Below are 24,775 nucleotides of genomic sequence, written 5' to 3'. Positions count from 1 at the left end.
GTTTCATTTGCTTTCTAAGTGCATTAATTAGTGGCATCTGAATCTCTTTCTTAGCACTAATATAAAAAAAAAAAAAATCCTAATACTTACCATTATGGTTTATGGCTGTTAACATACAGCAAAAAAAATTGTAAGGTTTTCTGCAGGCCCACAAGGCAGCGGATGAACAGATGAGTGGCCTTTGAACAAAATCAAAAGATCTGCATTTACCAAGCCTCTTTTCATGCAATTATCCATTTCACAATTATAGTTGATTATTTAAATTTCTAGATTCTAAATACATGTTTCACTTTTACTCAAGTATTTTGACATACTGCATTCTTGCTCTTCTTTTATTAAATGTTTCCTTTGTTTTGTGAATAATTTACATATGCATTTGTTTTTCTGTTGTTTTTTTTTTTTTTTAATTATGTTATGTTAATCACCCAAATAGTTACTGAGTGTCTATCTTACTCTGTGGCAGGCTGCTGAGCTTTAGCTGACGTGGGTGCCCCCCTCTTGAAGCTTGCTGTCTGGTAAGGGAGACAACCATTAATCAAATAATTGCACAGTTTAAAGTTGCTACCTTCCTAAGTTCTGTGAGCTAGAGGAATGTGGGGTGATTAGAGCATGTAACAGGGAGATCTCATCTTGTTGGGGTAGAGTGGCATGGTTAGGGAAATGTTCTCTGAAAAAAAGCAGAGTGGTTAGAGATCTGAAAGCGAGATGAACCAGGAGCAGGTGGGTATAAGTTGTGTCCCGGCAAGGGGCACAGCTTGCGCAAAGATGCTGGAATGGTGGGAAGCAGAGCTAGTCCTGAGAAGGGCAGACCAAGAGCAGTAAGGGAAGCAGGGGCCTCCTGCTGAAGAGGATGGAGAGGCCAGTTACAGTCATGTGCAGGTCTCCAGTGGTGTTTTATTATCCTGTGAACTAGGAGGCCTTTGGAAGATTTTAAGCTGAAGAATAATATGTGATTTGAGTTTTAAAGAGGATCATTCCAATTGCTCTTCAAAGAAGGTTTGGAGCTGGGCAATATCCATGCGGAGGTCAGGTGGGAGGATCTTGCTACTCCTGGGCCCCAGATGACTCTAGCTTGCATCAGGATGGTGATGGTGATAAGAGGGACAAGTGGATATATCCTAATGATAATCAGAAAATAAAAGGAACTTGGTGATGAATTGAAAATAGAAATGAGATATCTATAACACAATTTTCTGAGGTCTGTTCTCAGTGTAGCCTGACTCAGGATTCAGTGTCTGGCTGTTGAAACAAAAGTAGATTAAAACAAAACATCATTTATTTAAAATGTTCTCATACATTAAAAATGGATGAATAACATGTATGCTTATTAGTTCTATCCAGCTTAATCAATGCATTAATATCAATATTTTGCAAAGAAATGGAGAACTGGCCTTTGTAGATGGCACTAGCAAATTCTGTCTCCCTTGTGGAGGAACAGTCCACCTCGGACTAGTGTCTTGCTTTATTTGGCATGGCCTTTCCCCTTAGGCTGAGACTGTGCAATTGACAGCAAATGTGACCTTCATACAGGCTTGTTAAAACATCTATTTAAGAGAAATTGTATTCTGTTCAGAGAAGGACAGTGCCATTTTACTCAGTTTTGGATTAGATAATAGTAAATCATGATGTAATAATGTTGAAAGCTACATCATCAACTGGGACTCATAAAAGAGAAATTACTTCTCATAGACTATACACATGTGCACAAGAAACTACATGTGGCCAATTTGCCTAACACCATTTCAAATCTTTTTCTTTCAAGTTTTTGATGGTAGATAAACATTTTTTGTTTATATAAGATTTATCATTCTTCTGACTGATATCCAAGGACTTCCCTAAGTCAGAGAACTACTTTTCCAGAAAAATCTATTCATTCTTTTTTTTTTTTAAAGATTTTATTTATTATTTGACAGAGAGAATGAGAGAGAGAGAGCACATGAGAGGGGGGAGGGTCAGAGGGAGAAGCAGGCTCCCTGCCGAGCAGGGAGCCCGATGCGGGACTCGATCCAGGGACTCGATCCAGGGACTCGATCCAGGGACTCCAGGATCATGACCCGAGCCGAAGGCAGTCGCTCAACCGACTGAGCCACCCAGGCGCCCTATTCATTCTGATACAAAAATCTTTCAACTGAGAAGTTGGATGAAGGCCCGTTCCTCTTCCCTCCCCTCCCCCTTCCCACCCCTCATCCCCTCCCCTCCTCCACTCCCCTCTCTCTCCCCTTTGTCTTCCCCCTCCCCTTCCCTCTCCCCTTTCCCTTCCTTTCCTTTCTGTTTTAAAGAGTGACCACTTTTCTTGGTAATGACTCCTTTGGTAATGACTCTTTCATACCCACATAATTTTATCCATCAGAATATCTATTGACTTTTTTCAAACTATATCCAGAATCCAGACAGTTCTCACCACCTTCACCATTACAGTTCTCATCTAAATCAACATCATCTCCATCCTATGTTATTGCAAAGACCATCTGACTAGTCTTCTGGCTTTTAAGCTTGTCCCAGGGTTATATTCTCCCCACAGTAGTCAGTGACCCCTGAAAAATGTCACCTGTATCATAACACTCCTATAAGTAAATGGTTTTTTGGCTGCCCATCTCAGAATAAGGGCTATGTTCCTATCATAGTCCTTAAGACGCTGCATTATTACTGCACTTGAGCTCACTCTCTGACCTCATCTCCTCCTCTCCTCCTCTCTAGGAACACCCTGTCCTCCTTGCTGTCTCTCAGACATTCCAAGCATCCTCTTACATTAAGACCTCTTTGTTACTATTTTTAATGCCTGAATGTTCTGCCTCTAGATATTGTGATTTGTTCCTTCACTTTCTTCAGGGATGTACTCAATCATTGTCTGATCAGAAAGTCCTTTTCTGACCACCTTATCTAAAATAGCACCTTTCATATCATTCTCAATTACTTTTTCCTGCCATAATTTTCCTCGTTGTGCATATCAATCTCCTAGTATATATGGGTGTTTATCTACCTCTTCAGTTCTTTTTTCCACTAGAATGTAAGCCCTATAATAGTTGGGACTTTGACTTTTGTTCAGCCTAGCATCCCCAGCATTTAGAATAGTACCTCATATCTAGCAGGTGCTCAATTGCTTTTGGTTTAAGGGATAAATATTGCTATAGTTCACATTTTCTAGAAACTGGAAAAGGCAAAAAACTGATTGTTCCCTAGAGACTCCAGAAGGAATGCATCTCTGTCCACACTCTGATTTTAGGATGTCTGACCTCCAGATCCATAGGAAAATACATTTGTGTTGCTTTAAGACACTAAATTTGTGGTAGTTTGTTTCAGCAGCAATAAAAGCTAATAAGCTTCTGGAGCTCTCTAAGATGCAGCCTCATAATCCTTTTTAACTCAGTGTATGGATTCGAATCGGCATGCATGGTAGTCATTAGTATTGTTCACTAAATATTTCTGGTTTTTCTTTTGGGTATGTGGCAAAATTAAGTGTTACTGCCTGCTCGAAGTTAGGTGTGACCATGTGGCTTTCTTAGAAAGATGACTAGTTAGTGGAAGTAGCATATGTAACTTCCAGGTAACGTTTATAAGCCTTTGCAGATTCTGCCATCCTGCCATTTTTCTTGTTATTGAAGTGTTGATTTTTTTAAAAGATTTATTTATTTATTTATTTATTTATTTATTTATTTATTTATTTATTTAAGGGGTGAGGGAGCGGCAGTGGGAGAGGGAGAGAAAATCCCAAGCAGACTCAGCACTGAGCATGGACCCCAAGAGGGCTCGATCCCCCGACTCTGAGATCATGACCTTGAGATGACAACCTGACCTGAAACCAAGAGTCTGATCCCCAACTAACTGTGCCACCTAGGTGCCCTATGAGTGTAGAATCTTGATGAAATATACTCTCCGTGAGCCTGGTCTCCTGAGAAAACAATGAGCACATTCCCTCAGCCAACACCAATGGACTTGTAGTGTGAATGAGAGATCATTTTGTGTAAGCTGCTGAGATTTGGGGGCTCCTTTGTCAAAATAGCAAAATCTAGCCCAAACGTTCTCAAACATTTTGACCTTAGGATCTTTTTTACAATCTTAAAATTTCTTGACATCCCAAAGAGTTCTTGTTTATGTGGGGTTATCTATCAATTTTTATCGTGCTAGGAATTAAAATAGACATTCTTAAATAATTCACTTAAAAATAAATCCATTTTATGTCCACATAAAATATTATATTTTATTTATTTTTTAAAAGATTTTATTTATTTGACAGAGAGAGACAGCGAGAGAGGGAACACAAGCACGGGGAGTGGGAGAGGGAGAAGCAGGCTTCCCATGGAGCAGGGAACCTGATGTGGGGCTCGATCCCAGGACCCTGGGATCACGACCTGAGCCAAAGGCAGACGCTTAATGACTGGGCCATCCAGGTGCCCCACATAAAATATTTTAATGAAAAAACTATATTTTCCAGAGCAAAAATAATTTTATGAGAAGAGTGGTCCTTTTAAACATATTTGTAAATATTTTTAATGTTTGGCTTTATATGATCCAGCTGGATTCCCATTATCTGCTTTCACAGCATTCAAACTGCTGCCATTTGTTATGGTTGAAGTATATGGAAAAGATCCAGCCTCACGTAATTATATTATATAGTTGTAAAGGGAGAAGTATTTTAATACCCTTTTCAGATAATTGTGGATATTATTCTTTGATACTACACTAGAACTCTGTAAGTAGTAGTTTTTTTAAGGTGAATTGCAATGTGGAGCTGAAATCATATTAATGAACTTCTCATACTGATACATAAGACCCATTGGTCTGTCTTTTTATTATTCAAGTATAATTAACATACAGTATTATATTAGTTTCAGGAGTACAATATAACAATTCAAAAATTCTATGCATTTCTCAGTGTTCAACCATAAGATTCATAGAAGAAAACATAAGCAGTAATTTCTTTGACAGAAGCCATAGAAACACTTTTCTAGACATGCCTCTCCTGCAAGGAAAACAAAAGCAAATTTAAGCTATTGGGACTAAATCAAAGTAAAAAGCTTCTGCATAGCTAAGGAAACTATCAGCAAAACAACAAGGCAACTTACTGAATGGGAAAAGATATTTACAAATGACATATCTGATAATGGATTAATATCCAAAATATATAAAGAACTTACTCAATTCAAAACCAAAAAAACAAATAATCTAACTAAAAAGGGGCAAAGGACCTGACTAGACATTCCCCCGCCAAAAAAAAAAAAAAAAAAAAAAAAAACATACAGATGACCAACACACACGAAGAGATATTCACTGTCACTAATTACCAGAGAAATGTAAATCAAAACCATAATGAGATATCACTTTACACCTGTCAGAATGGCTAAAACCATTAGTCTATCTTGCACGTTATTTTTTTATTATATTAGTCCGTGTACAGCACATCATTAGTTTTTGATGTAGTGTTCCATGATTCACTGTTCATGTATAACACCCAGTGCTCCATGCAGTACGTGCCCTCCTTAAGACCCATCACCAGTGGACATATGCATGACTTGGAAAGGCATCCATTTGTTCATTTGAAAAACCTTGACTCACTGAGTTTTGCAGATCTTCTAAATGTTAGCACATTTCATTATACACTATCAAAATCCAAGATTCGGGGTGCCTGGGTGGCTCAGTAGTTAAGCGTCTGCCTTCGGCTCAGGTCATGATCCCAGGGTCCTGGGATCGAGCCCCGCATCGGGCTCCCCGCTTAGCGGGAAGCCTGCTTCTCCCTCTCTCACTCCCCCTGCTTGTGCTCACTCTCTTGCTGTCTCTCTCTGTCAAATAAATAAATAAAATCTAAAAAAAAAAAAAAATCCGGGTGCCTGGGTGGCTCAGTTGGTTAAGCGACTGCCTTCGGCTCAGGTCATGATCCTGGAGTCCCAGGATCGAGTCCCGCATCGGGCTCCCTGCTCAGCAGGGAGTCTGCTTCTTCCTCTGACCCTCACCCCTCTCATGCTCTCTCTCTCATTCTCTCTCTCAAATAAATAAATAAAATCTTTATTAAAAAAAAAATCCAACATTCTTTAGTATTGCTAACAAAACCTTTGGAGAAGATTTTATGTATCGAGAAATTGTTAAGACACTGTTGCCAGATACACGTTTTACAATATTCTAGCATTCTTTTGAATATTCAAATTCCATTGAGTTTTTTAAATTTTATTTTATTATGTTAATCATCATACATTACATCATTAGTTTTTGATGTAGTGTTCCATGATACATTGTTTGAGTATAACACCCAGTGCTCCATTCAATACGTGCTCTCTTTAATACCCATCACCAGGCTAACCCATCCCCCCCTCGAGAACCCTCAGTTTGTTTCTCAGAGTCCATAGTCTCTCATGGTTCGTCTCCCCCTCTGGTTCCCCCCCTTCATTTTTCCCTTCCTGCTATCTTCTTCTTCTTCTTCTTCTTTTTTTTTTTTTTTAACATATAATGTATTATTTGTTTCAGGGGTACAGGTCTGTGATTCAACAGTCTTACACAATTCACAGCTCTCACCATAGCACATACCCTCCCCAATGTCTATTACCCAGCCATCCCATCCCTCCCACCCCCAACCACTCCAGCAATCCTCAGTTTGTTTCCTGAGTTTTGAGTGTCAACGTTTTTTTCCTTGAAGTGGCAAAACTCACTTTGTCTATTTTCAAGAAATACTCAATTCTGCAAATATCAGCAAAATTCTCAAGCCTGAATAATTATAGTTTTTAGGTTAATTATTCTTTCAAATAAAAATGGTATGTAATGAAAATAGCAGCTAGTTCAACTTGCAACACAAGTTGAAATACAACAGTATTTCCCAGAGATGACCATTATGGACAGCAGCTGCTGACATGGCTCTTAATGATCCCCGCCCCTAGGAAATCATGCTTTTGTGTCATTCTTTCCCCTTGAAAGAGCTGGCTGCTGGTGACTTGCTTCTAACAAATAGAGTATGGCAAAAGTGAGGAGTGTCACTTCTGTGATTGGATATAAAAGACTATGATTTCCATCTTGCTGGATTTCTCTCTCTGGTTCTTCTCAAATGCTTGCCCCATGGAAAGGGCAACCTGGCAAAGAATGGAGAGTGCCCTCCAGCCAATAACTATAGGGAACTGAGGTCCTCAGTCCAAGTACCCCAAGTAACTTAATCCTGCTAACAACCACATGGATAAGGTTGGAAATGGGGAGGGATCCATTTCTCTCCAGTTAGACCTTGACATGCTTGTGGTCCCAGGTGGCACCTTGATTGCACCCTTGTAAAAAACCTGAGCCAGAGGACCCAGCTAAGCAGTGCATGAGTTCCTGACCCACAGAAACCAAGATAATAAACGTATGTTGTTTTAAGCTGATAGGTTTGGGGGCAAACTGTTCAGAAATAGATAACTAATACAACTATCTACTTCATTAGAAGTGCTTTATATATATGTTTTATTTTTGTCACATGGAATATTAAAGTGTGTCCTTAAGTTCCAAGATTTAATGTAAAAAATTATGAATTTTTACTGATTCATCAAAAATATTCTTAGAATGAATTTTAGTACATGGTGATGAAGTATACAAAATCTGCTAGTACGAGTTGATTCTAATGCCTCAATTTGTTCTAAGCACCCAGTAATTTTATCCACCACTATATTTGTACAATCAGTGCAAATGCCAACACAGTAAAAGAGGACACATGCCAACACAGTAAAAAAGACAAGTAATGTATTGATAATTGCTTTGATTTCACAGAACTCCTGAAAAGTTTCCTGGGATCCCTAGGGATCTGAGGATTATACTTTCAGAGCTGCTGCTATAGACTATCCCAATTATCACATCAGATGAATTTTAATTTGCCATCCCTAGTCTATATATTACAACAGAGTAAAGTTGCTCAAGGGAAGGCAATGCAAAATTTTCATTTAAAAAAGAAAACTGGTTTTTTATAAGGTTTTGAAATTCTGCCTATAGAGTACATGCACATGAATTGACTCTGCTTATCAATTCAGGACTGCTGAAACACTTCACCCCTGGGTTTACTACCCATCCAGGAGTATATATACCAAAACAGCATTTATTATCACTGTGACTTGCTGCACAAGTCACATTGACATCTTATTTCTTAATCATTAAGGAAGGCACTGTTAATATGTTTTTGTGTATGTGTTTGTGTGGATGTGTGTTTTTGTGTGAGTTCTATAAGTAGGAATCTGGTACAGCTTGAATAAGATTTAAAACTATTTCCAAGTACATATTTCATGCTTGCTTTGGCAGCACATGTACTAAAATTGAAATGATACAGAGAAGATTAGCATGGCCCCTATGCAAGAATGACATGCAAATCCAAGTACATATTTCACTTGTATCTTATTACTAACATTGGTGCTGTAATGAATAATAATAATATTTCTTTATGATAGGGAATTTAGAAAATAAATATGTATAAATCAAAAATTATGCATTATCTTTCCACTAAGATAAAAATCATTGTTAGTTGTTTTGTGTGTTTTCTTTCTCTTCATGCATTTGAAATTCACATGGGTAATATTTTAAATTTTCTTTAACAATATTAACAGGCAATTTGAACCCTAGAACTAGCTTTGAAACTTCTGGTTGTGCTTCTCAATAAATTAAACACCAAAGCACATTGATTTCATTGTGAAGAATCCTGGTTTCACATCACAAAGGCAACAGTATTCAATTATCCAAAATGTTTTTAAAAAGTTAAAGCTTTTTCACTGTAGGTTAATTTTGTTTATACTGTTAAACATGTTATATAAAGTGATAATGAAAGATATATATTATTGGCCTACCTTTTACATGTTATCATATACATTTTATAGATTATAAGTTCACATGTATCCATGCATCAATATACAAATTATAAAGCAAAGGAAAAGACATAATAAGAAACACACCAGAATTATCTTGTATTGTTAAATGATAGGGATAACATGTTTCAAGTTCCTGAGGATTGATTTTGTTTTATTAAGCATGGACCCCTAGATGATACAAGGCAGTCAGCACTAGTTTAAAATGCAGGTGACATTCTTGTATGCATCTTACTCTAGAGCGTGTCATGGTAGATTAACATATCTCAGATGTCTACACAGTTGATCCTTGTCACTATGGCTGAGCTGATCCTTTGTAGCTGATTGACACATTATGGCCAAAATTAATGCTGTAGCCAGACCTCTGATAGACTGTTACACTGAAATCTCTCATTATTTCTCCACCTTGATTTCTACCAAAGAGTTGATAAAACTCCTTAAAAACACAATGAAAAATCTGAAAATAAGTAAATATTTTCTGTGGTTAGCTACTGCTCATCTCTTTTTCACACTTACACCTATTGATTTCAAGATAAAATTAGTTTTTAAAATAAAAGTGTTCTTAAATGGTACAGATACAGCATGTTCTTTGCAGACTTCTATCTTTCAGGGGTCAGAGAAGGGTCTCAAGATATAGAGATAGATGGATAACTGTTTTATATTTAATGGCCAGGGATTCCTGCTATTAAAATCTGGGTTCTAGGCTATTACTACCCTCATTTATTATTTATAAAACTTTGTCAGTGTACATGGTATTTAATGTTCGATGAAATTGTGCCAGACAAATTCCCCTCCCTGAGGAGCCTCCAAACTGAAAACAGGTGGAGAAGGATGTAGGAGAGAAATTGTGGGAAGGACAGAGATTGATTAAGGGTTGCAAAGTTGGCATTACTTTGCCCAGTAGGTGGATGGCAAGTAGAACTTGAATGCTGGGAAATGATTCTGAGATTGGGAAGCCATTCAGCATAATAAAACCAATAACCAGAAGCAAGGAAAGGTATCAGAAAAGGAGAATCTCACTCTCTAAGTGAGAAATCCACATCTTCACCTCTGAAATTTCTTCATGCATCGTGTTCACCTGGTTTCTCAGCACCACCTCTTACTCATCATGTTCCAAACCAGTGGTTCTCAAACTTGAACATCATCAGAAGTTTGTTAAAACCAGTTGTGATTCCTGGGCCACATATTGGTCAGAGTATCTGAATCAATGAGTCTGGGGTCTTAAATTTACATTTCTAACAAGTTTTCAGGAATTGCTGCTATTGGAACCGCCCTTTGAGAACCTCCATCCTAAACTAGTATCTCCAATTCCTCTTACATCTTGTCCTCCAAACCGCAGCTTAGAGTTATCTCCAATTCTTACCTTACAATCAGACAATTCCCTAGTTCTGTGTTTGCTTTCCTAAGAATGTCCTTCAGATTTGTTTTAGCTTTTCGAACTGACAGCTATTGATCTAATCAGATACTACTACCATTCCTATCACTACTGCTAGCAACGGTAGGAACTACAATCACTACTAACTACTTTGAACACCTGCTATATGCAAGACTATATAGTAACCACTTTTAAATATATTATCTTACTAAATAATGCCACTAGATCATCTGTATTATCCCCACTTACAAGGGAAAAAATTCATTTGCAGCAAGATTAATTCACTTGCAGTGAGTATTACAGAAAGGATATAAATGAAAGTCTGTCTGACACCAAAACCCATGCCTTTATGTCCATCTTGTAGTCAGACCCTGACTGAAGACCACCTCTTTCATGTAGTCCCTCATTTATGATTAGGTCAGTGCAATAGTGAGCCCTCTCCCTTCTCTCAACTACTAAAGATCTCCTTAATATTACAAAAGACTTAGTATATGATGCGGTGGCATTAGCAATCAGTACAGAAGGGATAGATTAATCAAGATATGTCACTTGGACAATTAAGTGCTTGTGTGACATAATACACAAATAAATAGCAGATGGAATAAAATCCTCAAGTGAAAAATAAAACTGAAAATTTTAAAATGAAACATAAGATGCCAAAGTACAAATGTCACACAAGTGGTAAACATGAACACCTGTCAAAGTAAAAAAAAATGATAAAAAAATGAAAGTTAAACCATAAACCAGGCAAGTTACTTGCAGTGAATTTGAACAATGAAGGATTGGGTAAGAAAATATATAATTAACTGTTAAATCTTCATGATTCACAAAAGAGGAAAACCAGATGGCCAATATGTTTATGGAAATACGTTCATAATTCAAAAATAATAAGGGAAATTCATGTTGTATATCAGCACAATATAAGTCCTACATGTCGGATTAGTATGTCTGAGCATTTGCAGAGATGTGAATCCCTGGGAATTCCTGTGGTGTGCTGGTTGGTGTGTAACTTAGTTCAATTACTTTGGAGAGAAATTTGAAATATCTACTAACATTGATAATGTCCATACCTATGACTTATTAATTCTGCTTCTAGGTAAATACTCTGAAACATCTCTTCAACAGACATACAAAGATGTATGTGCAAGGATGTTTATCACAACATTCTTGAAATAGGAAAACATTGAGAACAAGCCACATGTTCTTTTTTTAAGATTTTATTTATTTATTAGAGAGAGAGAACAAGTGAGGGGGAGGGACAGTGGGAGAGGGAGAAGCAGACTTCCTGCTGAGCATGGAGCCTGATGTGAGGTCAGTCCCAGGACCCTGAGATCATGACCTGACCAGAAGGCAGATGCTTAACCAACTTAGCCACCCAGGTGCCCCTAAGCTACATGTTCTTAATAGGTTATTGGATAATTAATTTTTGTGGCATATTTATACAAAGAACACAATTCCTCAGTTAAAACAGATAAACAAAATCTATATGCATTATCATGGATTCATCTCATAAACATAATTTTGAATACAATTAGTAAATCACAATGTATACAAAATGGTATTATTTTTGTAAACTTAAAATACACAGGAATCCTATGTATTATTTGTGAATCCAAACATACAAGTTAAAGTAAATATATGAACAAGAAGAATATATAACAAGAAGAATTTCGGGATGATGGTAACCCCTGGGGAAGGGGAAGGAAAAAGGGATGGGTGTTGGCCGTAATTGTGTAAGTAATCTTTTGTTTATTATTTAGATTAAAAAGTCTGAGCCAAATATGGCAAAATGCTAATGCTTGTTAAATTAATATGGCAAATACTTGTGTTATTTTTCTCTTCATTTATAAAATTTTTGTGATCAAAAAGGTAACATTTTAACAAAGTCTTCCATGGTGAAAGATATTTTAAATATTCTGGCTTAGTCAAAATATGACCATTTTCTTTGCTGCAAAACTTTTCAGTATTAATATGCTAATGGGCATTGTGAATTGCCAAGAGGGTAATGTCTTATGAAATAATTCCCAAACTTATTTGACCATAGAAGCCTTTTTTTTTTTTTTTTAATAAAACGTCTATTAACATCTCAAGGATCTTTTGGGAAATGCTGTTGTACATCATAGCACTTAGCTTTCTCTAATTGTTTCATATAATTTAACTTGATTTCTCTGGTTATATTCTCCATCTCCTTGAATTAGGACCTGTCTTACTCCTTTTAGTTAGACATGTAATGGACATATATGTAATAAATACTTTGATAGCTTGTTTGATTTTTCTGAGAAATTATTGTGCAAACCATTATACTCAATGTAGGTTTTAGGGAGAGAGAAGGTAGTGAAAGCAATCCTTACATATAATTTTATGTGGAAATAAAAAGCAAAACTCAAGAACACACAGATCAACACAAGATTAACAGTATTTTTCAAACAAGTGGAATATATTGATGATAGAACATTGCCAGAACTAGTTGCTGGAAACTTCCTTTCTACATTTATTCATTCACGTCATCTAACAGGTATTGTGAAATAGCTAAAAAGAATTGATAGCTTCATAACATATAGGAAGTATATATAATGCAATGTATAAGATCTCCCAGAATTAAATCATGAATGAGTTCTCAAAGAACTGAACCCCTTTGAAACTATATTGAGCATAAATCCATTCACAATTTTATTAAAGAATTAATTCATATGAAGATTTATAAATACTAAGTATATCTATTTGGTTCACAAGGATATAATTTTGACACACAGTAAATAAAATTGATTAAGCAAAAATTTGTTGACTTACACTTTATTTTTCATTGCCCACACCTAAAACAGTTAGCCAAACTTAATATCAGAAAGGAATTTCCCTCATTTCTAACCTTTTGACAATTTACAAATATATTAAATACAAATGTTAAATGGAAATATCAAAATTTTAAAGTAGATATGCAAGATCTAGTACCAAGAGTAAATAAGTTAACTCTTGTCCATTTGAGTGTTTCAGAAAAGCACTCTGTGATTCTCATTTCATAACTTCTACCATTTTGTATTTGGTAAAATTCTACTGCTATTTGCTTAAAGATAAAACACTTGAATCTCATTCTTTTTTAATTTTTCATTTTATTATAATTTCTACAGTTCTTTAAAAATTGTTTTAGGACATACATAAGAGAAAATTCCTGCCCTTTACAGAAACTAAATTTGTATATGGTAAAATCTCATGTGAAGTATAATTCAATACTTTTAATATTATTCAGGTTAATTTAGAATTCTGACCTTCCTAAGAGAAATTCATATTAATACTAAGAAAGTAATCTGTGTTTTCAGACTTGTTATTATGTTGGAATCTAATGCTGAGAACAGTTTTTAAATGGTTTCACTAAAAAATTCTACAGGTACCTAAAAGTTTTTAGAGATGTGATTTTCCGTCTGTTCTGTTATTTTAGCCTTGGAAGTATAGTGATATACATAATAAATGTGTATCTTCTCTAACTGTATTACCTTTTAATATTGAACTGGAATGTTAATAATAAATTGATTTTATATAGAGTAGAGGTAGGTGGGGAAGAATGATACATTATCTGCTTTGGGTGCTTCTGGTAATGTTAGTACTTCAGTACCCTTTGTATAATGTTATCATGACTCAGAGTAAAGTTACAATTAATAATTGTTTGAAATTTTTCTGCCAGTGAAGAAACTCATATTTGGTTTCAGTGCACTGGTAGACCTTTGCAGTATTTCAGCCAGATGTTCTTCTCAACTGTCTAACTCATTTCACTATCAACTGAAATAATATGACTCAAATCTGGTAGTTAACAGGAGTTAATGGCAGGACATTAACTCACTACTTATAACTGTCTGGGTAATAAAATGATATCACCAGTATTCCACTTAGGCTATTAAAGTCAATAGAATAATCTATGTTACAAATAAATTGGCATTGCAAATACATTATGAAGATAAGCATGAAGTATTTATTTTTGTAAACAATTTTTTGGATGAGGACATTTTTGAGATGGACTTTCATTGTTTGTACAGGTGCAACTATGTATATCTTAGAGTATTAATTCTCTAATATTGTGTCATTGTCAAAGTGCTCATGCCTTCCTGTTGGTCCTAGCCATTTTGCCATACCTATATGGAAGTCTTGCTTGAAAAATATGTGTGTAGTGTCAGGTTTGGGGGGAAAGGTAAACCTTGTATAAAAGAAAATCAGAATGAATAGTATTTTAGTTATCTATTGCTACATAGCAAATTACCCCACACACAAACACAAATCTTTGTGACTTTTACCAGCAAACATTTATTATCATATAGTTTCTGTGGATCTAAAATTTAGGGGTAGCTTAGCTAAGGGATTCTGGCTTGGGATCTTTTATGAGGTAACAGTCAAGATGTCAGTTGGAGTTGCATTCATCTGAAGGCTTGATTGGGGTGTGAAGATCTGCTTCCAAGATGGCTTAATCACATGGCTGGCAGGTGGTGCTGACTTTCAGAAGGAGGCCTCAGTTCCACATCATTTGGGCTATCCCTTTGAGTACCCTCTTACACTGCAACTGGTTTTTCTCAGAGTGAATGATACAAGAAAAAGGCAGAGGCCAAGTGGCTTTTATGAACTAACCTTGGAAATCACATACTATTGTTTCTGCAATATCATATTGGATATACAGGTATCTAGTGTGGGAGAGAACTATGTAAGTGTGTGAATACCAGAAAATGATGGTTATTTGAGGAGACGACCTTAGAGGCTGGCTACTATGGGTAAGGAGGAGAAGAAAAAAGCATGTATAATTTGAATGAAACACCGTATCTTGACTTTGTTTCAGGACAATGAAGATCTCAATCACTGAAAATAATTTCTGACTGATTTTTGCAAGGTGAAGTAGCACAGATTTTTTTATATTGCTGTCTGTACAAATAAATCACTTTTGTTCATGCCAATAACTTTGAAATCTAGGTCATGCAGAAAATTGTCATTTTATGATGGGGCACCTCTAGTGTCATACATCAAGGTGACAGAGCTAGAATTAGAAAAGTAAGATCCAGCGTTCTTGTCTTTTAACCTTTGGTCATAGTCATTGCTTCTTGCCAGTCCAGAAGCACCCCAAGAGATTCCCCAGATACTTATTGCTGAAATGGGTCAATATTATGCATCCATCTCCAGCCATTGTTCTATGAAACTGTAATTCAGAGAGACGTCAATTTGTTGTATCTATTCCACTGGTAGACGTACATCATTGGTTTTAAGACTTTTGTGACATTTTGATGATGAAACAATGAGGTTTGTAAGCAAAGACAGTGAGTAATTTACCTCCACATACATTTAACTTTGCAAACATCAAGTCATAGTAAAAGGAAATGCATCATTCTAGCCAAGCAGCTGAATCATAGCTGTAAAGCTAGACTTTTCAACATGAAAACCAGGAGTGGAACAGTGAAGAGGTATGAGCACGATAAAGGTGGATTAAGGGAGAAGAGTGGGAGGGTAACCATAGTTTTGGAATTATGGCTCAGCATGTTGTTCTTACATCCCTTTCAATGGAAACAATCTCCATTCTCACCACAGGATGAGCTGCTAAAGTAAATGACAAGATCAACTTGAGATGTTTCGAATAAGAGATGTTAAGGTCAGTTCAGATGCTCAGTGTCTTTGTTTGAGACCAAGACATACTCATAGATATACATTGTTTCTGATGAATTGCTAATTAGATTGAAGGGGAAACAAGGATGCACCTGGTATCTTTCTGCACCACGGGATCACATTTCCTGGATATATTTTACTATCTGATTCCAGGAAGTCAAAGTCCAGTTTTATCAGCTGCAAAGCATCAGATATTTTTATATTTAATTAGGCTAAGTGCCTGATTTATGACACCTGAATCAGGGCTTCACTAAGGTCATCCACCTCGAAGAGATCAACAACATCCAAAATGAATAGGTCTGCTACTGCCTTGCAGCTTGACACTCCTTTATAGACCCAATGACTATTATTAGAGTAAAAATTTGTTCTATTTGTAGACCTCAATTCCTGACCTCTTACAAAAATCAAGAAAATTGAAAAATAATTTTCATATAGACTTGTAGTAGGAGTAATGTAGCTCGCTTTGGATAACTCTAGAATTTATTTCCTGGGTCTGTTGTGCAGAAGGTGGAAAATGGGGATAGTGAGGTTTATGCTACATTTATTTTTTTGTCCAGTCATATGTAAACTAGATGAAAAGATGAATCTCTGCTCAGATTCCTGATTTGAGGAAAGTTTAATAACAAGCCTATGTACAAAGATGTGTTCAGGATTTAGGGAAAATAACAAATATGGTTCAGTGCCCTAGTAACTGTAATAGCAGAGAGCTATTGTTATCTTTAGGTTTTTAGGAGCAGAGGAAGAGAGAGGTAGCAGCGTCCAGAGTGAAGTGAGTCATTTGAAGTGCTGTGGTTTCAACAAAGGGATGCAGCTGACCAGTAGTGACCTGACTAGGAGGAACCAGGAAAATAAATATGCAGTCCTCACACTCCTGTTGACCTCTAATCTCCAGTACTAAACCCAGCTGGAAGCTTATCGATGCTCTTCATATAGGTCAGACTCTGGAGCACAGAGCAAGACAGAAAAAATGTGGGGTATGGATTCGGAGGGGCAAAAGGAAGATATCAAGCATGAAAGCATGCTTATAATTGGCAGAATTCAGATAAAAATATATGTTCTTATTCCTGACCTCTCTGAAATTAAAAAAACAACGTGTGATCGTCTCTAGACTCTGCCTGGGTTTGAATCCTAGCTCCAACATTGACCTCTGGCAAGTGACTTACTCTCTCAAGGCTTCATCATTAAAGAGGATAATCATGGTGCTAAGTCCATAAGGTTGTTGTGAGGAATAAATGAATTAATATATATAAAGCACATAGACCAATGCCTGGCATATAGCAAGCATTATATGACTTTGCTATTATTATTGACTTAAGTCCCACACAGTATCCTATAGTTGTATTGCTCCTTTTTAGGACAAATAATGTGTATTGAGTTAACTTGGATTCCTGTTGTTATTATTTTTCAGTATTCTTTAGCGTTTGGCTATAACCTGGGATTAAATATGTAGGTTGAAGTAATTGAATGGAGATCCTTAAGAGCCTCACTTCTAACTGAAGGAGGCAGGAAACATTTTCCTGAATATTCTAACAACCAGGAAGTGTGGTGAAATTCTTTACTCCAGAAGATGACAACTGGGTTGATCCCATGTGAATTAAATTTGTGATGGAAAAGTTTAGTCAAATGGTTGAGCTTCCGCCACTAAATGAATCCTTTTAGGAAGCATTTTAAATGTGCTTATTGCACAGAATGGTGGAGACAAAAATAAATCTTTAACTTGGAACAATGCCTTTTCTTGAGATTTATTATCTAATTAAACAATTTCCCAATAAAAAAGCATTTAAATTTTCACAGGAACCAAGAAACAGCAGTAATAATATTAGCAACTAGCATTTGTAAATCACACTACAGTTTACAAAGGGCCTTCACACTTACTGGCTCAGTGGTTTTCAAGCTTTTGTTCAGCCATGGAATCCTTTGGTCCTCATGTGCTTATTATATACATATATGTCACAGAAAAATGGAGCGTTCTGGTTCAAGCCCACATGATTAGCCCTCCGTTCCTCACTCTGAGGTAACTCCTATTGAGGGGTGCTGGGTTTCTGAGGAGGACAGTGTGAAAGCTACTTTATTAGTTTCTTTCTAAATTCCTTCCCTTCCTTGGGGGCAGGGTTCCGTCATCCCACTGCCTTTTGGAGTTCTATTCCAAATATGGAGTGCTGGGCCTCAGACAGGGTCCCTGAAAATATTTGTGTTAGTGTGGAGGGAGTTCTCACCTAGTGAGAACTTTGAGAACAGCAGGAGAAAATGACGAAAATTAAGAAGACCCTTAGCATTTCTTTTCCATGCCCCACTGTGATTGTTTGAAACTTAACATCACATCTGTGACCAAGAGTTAGTGGAGTTTGGGATTTTAAATCCCCCAAATCCTGCATTATATAATCCATCCATGTAAAAATTGATGGATGGTCCTTCTTAAGTCAGCAGAACACATGCAGTTTTCTAAGGAATGCACTTTCCAGGAGACCATTGAAGGCAAACTAAATTAAGCCTTGTTTTTGCTACTACTTAGGTATTTATGCACACAATATTTAAAATAATCTCAAGGTGTACGTGTGTGTGCGCGCGCGTGTGTGCGTGCGTGTGTGTGTGTGCGCGTGTGTGTGTGCGTGTACGCTGTCTCTCTCTCCCACCCTGCTCCAATCTCTTTTAATCTCTTCTCCCCCCTCCCTCCCTCTCCAAAGACTTGTTTTGTCAGGATCTAAGCTGAGTTCTCTGCACCATCTCTTTTAAAACTCACATTATTATTATCGGGATAAGGAAATTGTGGCTGGCCTAAGTACCTTAGGTAAAACCTTAAGTGTTAGAATCTGTCCATAGCCCATGCTTTTACCTGCAATACCAAGTCACATGTACAAGCTGGCACATTTCAGCTCCAAAACTGACAACAACAATAATAGCAACACAAATTTGAAATGTCAATAATCATGGAAATTTCATGGTAAAAATAAAGGACAGCACAAAGTTGAATTCTATCATATGTTCTAATTATGTCTTTGTTTAGAAATTTGGGGAGGAATTTGGTTATATCAGTTCTCTTGTAATTGGTGAGATGTAAAAAATAACTGGTCTCTAAGTGGCTTCTGAGGAAAGGATGAGATCTGACTCGAGGGAAACCACATGAGGACTGGCAAGGAAGGGACATTTTCAAGGCTTGCTCACTTTTTGCCTGTACCTTCATGAAAATCTGTTCCAGGTAACTAAGAATTTCCTGGAAGGTAGCATTATTCCATTCTTCTTGCTTTTGCGTATGTTTGAGAGTTTCACATGGTTGATTCCCGCTTATCGTTAAATCTCAAACTACACATTATCTACTTGGAGATGGGTATCTTTCTGAGCACTTCCCCTCTCTAACCAGTTCCCAGTCTAGTGTCAGAATCCCATGACTGTTAATACAAGAATCACTCTTTGAAATTATTTATTTATTTATTTATTATTTATTTATTTATTAGCTGTTCCTTCTCACTAGACTATAAGCTCCACAGGGCAGGAATCTTTGTTCATTTCTGTGTCCTCAGAATCTAGAATTATATCTGGTACATATAAAGCAGTGTGTGTAAATATTTCTTATGAAATTAATATTCTGAAGCTCTTCTGCTGCTCTATAATATTAACAATTTTAGCCATATACCCTTTCAAATGAGACTGATAAAGAGTTCTTTTTTTATTTTATTATGTTAGTCACCATTCCATGCATCATTAGTTTTTAATAAAGAGTTCTTAATGACATTTTTAAATCCTTAAAATATAATGTAAGGAAAATAAGCTGCACAAATAGAATAAAATATAGAATTTTAAGTTCAATATGACTTTAACTGTAAAAGCTTAAAAGAGAAAAACTTGTAAAGATGTCAAAATATTAAATATGGTTGCTATAGTGGTGAGTTATGAGTAATTTTCTCTTGTACTTATAAAACAGTATAATGAGCACAAATTACTCTTATCTGGAAAATATAATCAAGAACTGAAAAAATTCTGTGTAGATCAATAATAATTTTCCAATGCTAGTTTTGTTTTCAGAAATGTTTTCAAGTTATGTATTAGAGACTCTGTCTAGATAGTTGTTGACAATAACAATGATGATGATTAAAATGAGAGACAGTAACAAAGCAAGAAAGAAAAAAATTGAGGGAGCTATAGATATGAGTCATCTATTATATTTTTTTTCATAAACCTGCAGAAGTTTAACTAGTAATATTTTTATTATCCATCTTTTCTTGGTATTTTAAAATATAGGACATAAAGAAAGTTATAAAATATCAACTAAGATGATCTGAAAATGTGTTACATAGACAAACAGACAAATGGTAATTCATTTGGAAGTTGATATACTACTACTGTTTAATAATATCTTGGGTTTATGGTGGCTATTTAAGTGGGATAACAAATCTTAACCTGACTTACAGGTCAATCAGCTGAACTGTACATCAATGACAGCAGGAGCTCTGTTTTTTCAGATATCTTGTATCTCCAGGGCCTAGTGTGATGCAAAAAGGCCTCAACTACCTTTTAATAAGTTAATATATTAGTTATCGTATTTTTTTACAAGATTTAATATATGGAGCCAAAAGTTATTTCTTCTGTTATACTATGATATTCTTATATACCAAATTTCATATTTTTGTTCTACATTTGAGGAAAAAAGTTGCCTACCCAGTGACTGAATCTACTGTTTCACTCAAAGTCAGTTGAAATAGCAATATTTATGCTTACACTTTAGAGTATTATAAATGGCTATATCAAATCAAATTGCATCAACTTAAGTATACACATATAGAAATGATCTAAATGTTTTGCTGGAGTATTATAAGAAAAGCACAAAAATTTAAAAATCTACTCCATTAGTGGTTTGAAACCTCATTCAAAAGTTATAGTTGGGGGTGGAGAGATCATTCTTCCTTCTACTTTAACTAATTATATTTTTAATTATGAAAATATATCCATATATTCCTTTTAACTCTATGCTACAGTGGCTATTGTTATTAAACCTTCCATTTCTTTAAAGCATTGGTTCTTAACCTGGGCTGCATATTGGAATTACCTGGGGAGAATTAAAAACTACCGATGCCTTCTCCACAGCCTAGATATTTGATTTAATTGATCTGGGGGTAGTCTAGGTATTGGAGTGTTTAAAAGTTCCAGAGGTAATTTTAATGTGCAACCAAGGTTGAGAGCCACTGATTTAAACTGTTAAAACATTTTCTTACTTAGACAATGGTATCGTTTTCCAAACTAACAAGCTGACTTTTGTAAGCTCCGGATCTACAACTGGTACTAACTTATTTACAGAAGTCCTTCCAAACAATGTCTATAAATGATTTCTAGATGATAAAAAGTTTTCCCTTTTAGACAGAATGTCAAACAGATCACTTGCCCTCATGTTAAGGTTATTGTAAAGGGTAATTCTGTACCACTTTTAATAATTTATTTTAAGTTCTCCTTAGCGTTATGTCCTGATCTGTACTTCACTGGAATTATACTTAATGTTTCCCTTTTCAAAAGTACATTAGAGAGGGCTAGCTCTTTGAAGATTTTATTCTTTGACTAAAAATTTTAGGATGAAATTGAAAATGAACTTATGAGAAAGTTAAAGTAGGAATAGCATATTGGACTAACCAAAATGTACCCTCTGGAACTCATAAAGAGGGAAGAAATTTGAAAATTTTAATACAACTCTGCTTTATGTAAGACTAGAAAATGAAACAAGATATTCTTCATTTCCCAAGATCTCAGAAACCCAAGTCATGTTCAATTTGGAACTCAAAAGTCTATTTAAAGGATAAATTAGTTTAGAAAATTTGGGGGAAGATATCCACTGTTTTTAAACTTAGTTTCCTGTAGTTTGGTGGTTTAAAAACATTCTTTATATATTGATTTAATAGTGTATTATTGAGTGGAGACTTAAGGGATTTTATGTTTTTACTTCTCATGTACTAGTGCATTTTTAAATTTAAAATGTGGCTCTTGAGGAAACTCAGATAATCTTTAGCATATTGCCAAGAAGGTGTAAGACAAATATAAGTAATAGATGGTCTAAATGTGGGACAAATAAAAATAAGGCATAATATCTAAGGTCTATTATTCCAAGTGCAGTTGATGAGGATGGGCTAGAGCCTTACATTACAAAACAAGCCAAATTAATTTACATAGCACCATTTAAAGCCAGTTTGTCCTGGTATGGGTTTTCTAGCTGTGTGCAAAGGGGAAAAGGGAAGGTGTTTAATTTTTTGCCAAATAAAATGAAATCAGTGTGCCACAGTGAATTAGATATATGTTTGTTCTTTATTATTGATACAATAACTGCTTTTTGAGTAAGTGAAAAAGAAATCAAGTAACCTGTTTGGGTTAACTTGCCAGCTAGGAGAGCATCTGAAAACTTAGCATTTCTCCAAGGGGGCTATGGGCTAACTGAAGGCCAGCCTTTTGTCAGCAAGACAGTGATAGGTGGTGGCAGTCTATATTGGATTAATCATAGTTACTACTGTGTATCTAAACTGGCTGAGATGAACCTCTAAAGGACATAATGGCAGAGTGGCAGTTCATTAGCCTATATAGACTAAATAAACATCTAATTAGATTCTTACTAGGAAATACCTTCATGTGATTATGAGTCCAAAGTGACTCAGCAAGCCCACAAATTAGATTATCTGGATCTTAAACTCTCATAAAAATAATGGTGTTTGAAGAGTTAGCTTGGTCTTAAAATAGTAAATGATAAACTTAGGACTTAATTAGATGTCACTTATTTCCTCACTTATTTATTAAGTAGTCAATTCTGGGACCCCTATTTTCCTTTCTTATTGCACTTTTAAAATCATTATCATACTGAGAGTTTAAGTCAGATAAAGCAGTGAACATGCATCATATCGCTGCATCTTTACAACTGTAGTATGAGGGAGGGGTCCTGATTCCTCTTTTATAGCCATGAGAAAGCTGAACCTGAGAGTTGAATACCTGGTTCATGTTGCCACAGTTAGTATAGAATCTGGCACCATCAACAAGTGGGCCATGTTCTACACCAATGCAAAATGTAAACTCATTTGGTATTAGCTTAATAATTCAATATTCTTTCAATTTTATTGGTTCTACTCACGTTTCTCAATAATATTATATTCAAAAGCTATTTTTAAAAGATTTTATTTATTTATTTATTATTTATTTATTTATTTGTTTATTTATCTTAAAGATTTTATTTATTTGACAGAGAGAGACACAGTGAGAGAGGGAACACAAGCAGGGCGAGTGGGAGAGGGAGAATCAGGCCTCCCGTGGAGCAGGGAGCCTGATGCGGGGTTCGATCCCAGGACCCTGGGATCATGACCTGAGCCGAAGGCAGACACTTAACGACTTAGCTACCCAGGTGCCCCTAAAAGATTTTATTTATTTATTTGAGAGCGAGAGCAAGGGGAGGGGCAGAGGGAGAGGGAGAGAGAGAATCTCAAGCAGAGAGCATGGAGCCCAACCGAAGCTTCAATCTCACAACCCTGAGACCATGACCTGAGCCAAAATCAATGGACTAACAACCCCGGGTCCCCAAGAGCCATTTATAGTTATTTCTTAATTGCCTGCTTTTGCTATTTTTACAACTGTAGTCTAACAATCTGGTACAGGGTTTTGGTATAGACTAATTTCTTTGGCCAGGCTGAGACCTAGAGAAGAGTGCTTTTAGGATCCTGATTGTTATAGCAGGATTTCTCAACTATGTATTATTTACATTTGCACTAAATTATTCTTTGTTATGAGGGATTCCCTGTGCATTGTAAAATGTTTAACAGCAACCCTAACCTTTCTACTCACTACATGTCAATAGCAAACCTCCTCCTTCCCCTGTCCCTAGTTGTGACAACCAAGAATGTTTCCATACTTTACCAAAGGGTTCCTTTGGGCAAAATTACCCTTGGTTGGGAACCATGGTTTATAGTGTCAAGAGATGGTATTAAATTTTTTTTTACTAATCATAGTAAATCATGTTGTGGTTGAAGTTCTATGCAGTGGTTGCCAAAGAAAAATTGCATTGAGCAGAGTTAAACAAGGAAGAATGTTATTAAGATTATTACAGTAGGGAAGAAAGATTAAACTCAACTCCATGGAAACAAAAAAGAGAAGAGTTTTTTTTGTTTTTTTTTAAGCACTGTGATGAGCTAGTAGAAAAGTACTGGGAGACCTTAGTGGGGCGCTTGGTCTCTGTGCAATGTAATTAGGCCATCTGTGTTTGCTAATTGATGCTTGTGGAAGTTAGTCTCCTTACCTACCCACAGAGACTGGGAGATAGGGGTACTATCTTTCTTAATAATTACATTTCAAAATAATGGCCCATGGCTCCTTGAGAAAGATATTCCTGGGTTGTAAAACTGGCTAGAGACTAGGAGAAGATTTACATATCAAGGGGTAAAAAAAAGAATTTACAATTGCAAATTTTTAAAAGCAAATGCTCTAAAACAAAAGAGGTTGGGGGGTGGGGTGAGGCTGTCTGAAGTTTAGTCAAGCTGATGAGAATGGTAAACCCATCTTGGTGATGGTTACAATAATGCTTTTATACTTAGGATGAATTTAGGACATGCCATTTTTAAGTCAGTGGTTGGGTTGGGATTTATGCAGCCATCACATTCTCTCAGTAAAAATGTCTGTGGAAGGATCTGGTGTCGGTTCCACGGCCTGCCTTATTGCTCTCAGCTTATGCCTACCGAAGTTTCCATATCTTCATTTTACAGAGCTGACAACTCACAACCAGAGTTTCATCAACTCTTGAGTTTAAGCTGCCTTTGCTCTCAGCAAATGATGATCATACATTTTCCAAACTGAGATCCATTTTAAACAGTTGTAAACGTTATCAGTTAAAAGAACAGGGTAGGTGCTGTCTTCTTTATTTTTCATTCCTAAAGCCTGACACATAGTAGGAGCTTAATCATAGTTTCCTTCATACGTGGATGACACCTGGGTCCTGGGTCTCTATTTTCAAGGGTGTTCAGCTGTGTCA

The 24,775-nt window shown here is 36.1% G+C and overlaps 1 protein-coding gene and 1 non-coding gene across 5 annotated transcripts in view; both read left to right on the top strand.

Moving 5' to 3' along the window:
- The window catches only part of INPP4B (inositol polyphosphate-4-phosphatase type II B), an 824,845-nt gene that overhangs the window by 317,520 nt on the left and 482,550 nt on the right, over positions 1-24,775 (top strand). For 3 of the 4 annotated variants that reach the window (XM_064585102.1, XM_064585099.1, XM_064585101.1), the window contains one exon: positions 464-515. The exons of the other annotated variant lie outside the window; for it this stretch is intronic. The gene's annotated coding sequence lies outside the window, so the exon portion shown is untranslated. The remainder of the gene's footprint in view (positions 1-463; positions 516-24,775) is intronic. 4 annotated transcript variants of the gene reach the window in all.
- On the top strand, positions 8,227-8,330 carry LOC123849102 (U6 spliceosomal RNA). Its single transcript, XR_006791943.1, has one exon. It is a non-coding gene; the product is annotated as a U6 spliceosomal RNA (small nuclear RNA).

Source organism: Mirounga angustirostris, unplaced genomic scaffold (assembly GCF_029215605.1).
Source record: "Mirounga angustirostris isolate CCGP_5_RB_7025 unplaced genomic scaffold, mMirAng1.0.hap1 SCAF_2, whole genome shotgun sequence".
In the NCBI taxonomy this organism is placed as follows: domain Eukaryota; kingdom Metazoa; phylum Chordata; class Mammalia; order Carnivora; family Phocidae; genus Mirounga; species Mirounga angustirostris.
The sequence above is the reverse complement of the archived record's forward strand: the minus strand, read 5'-3'. Positions and strand labels throughout refer to the sequence as shown.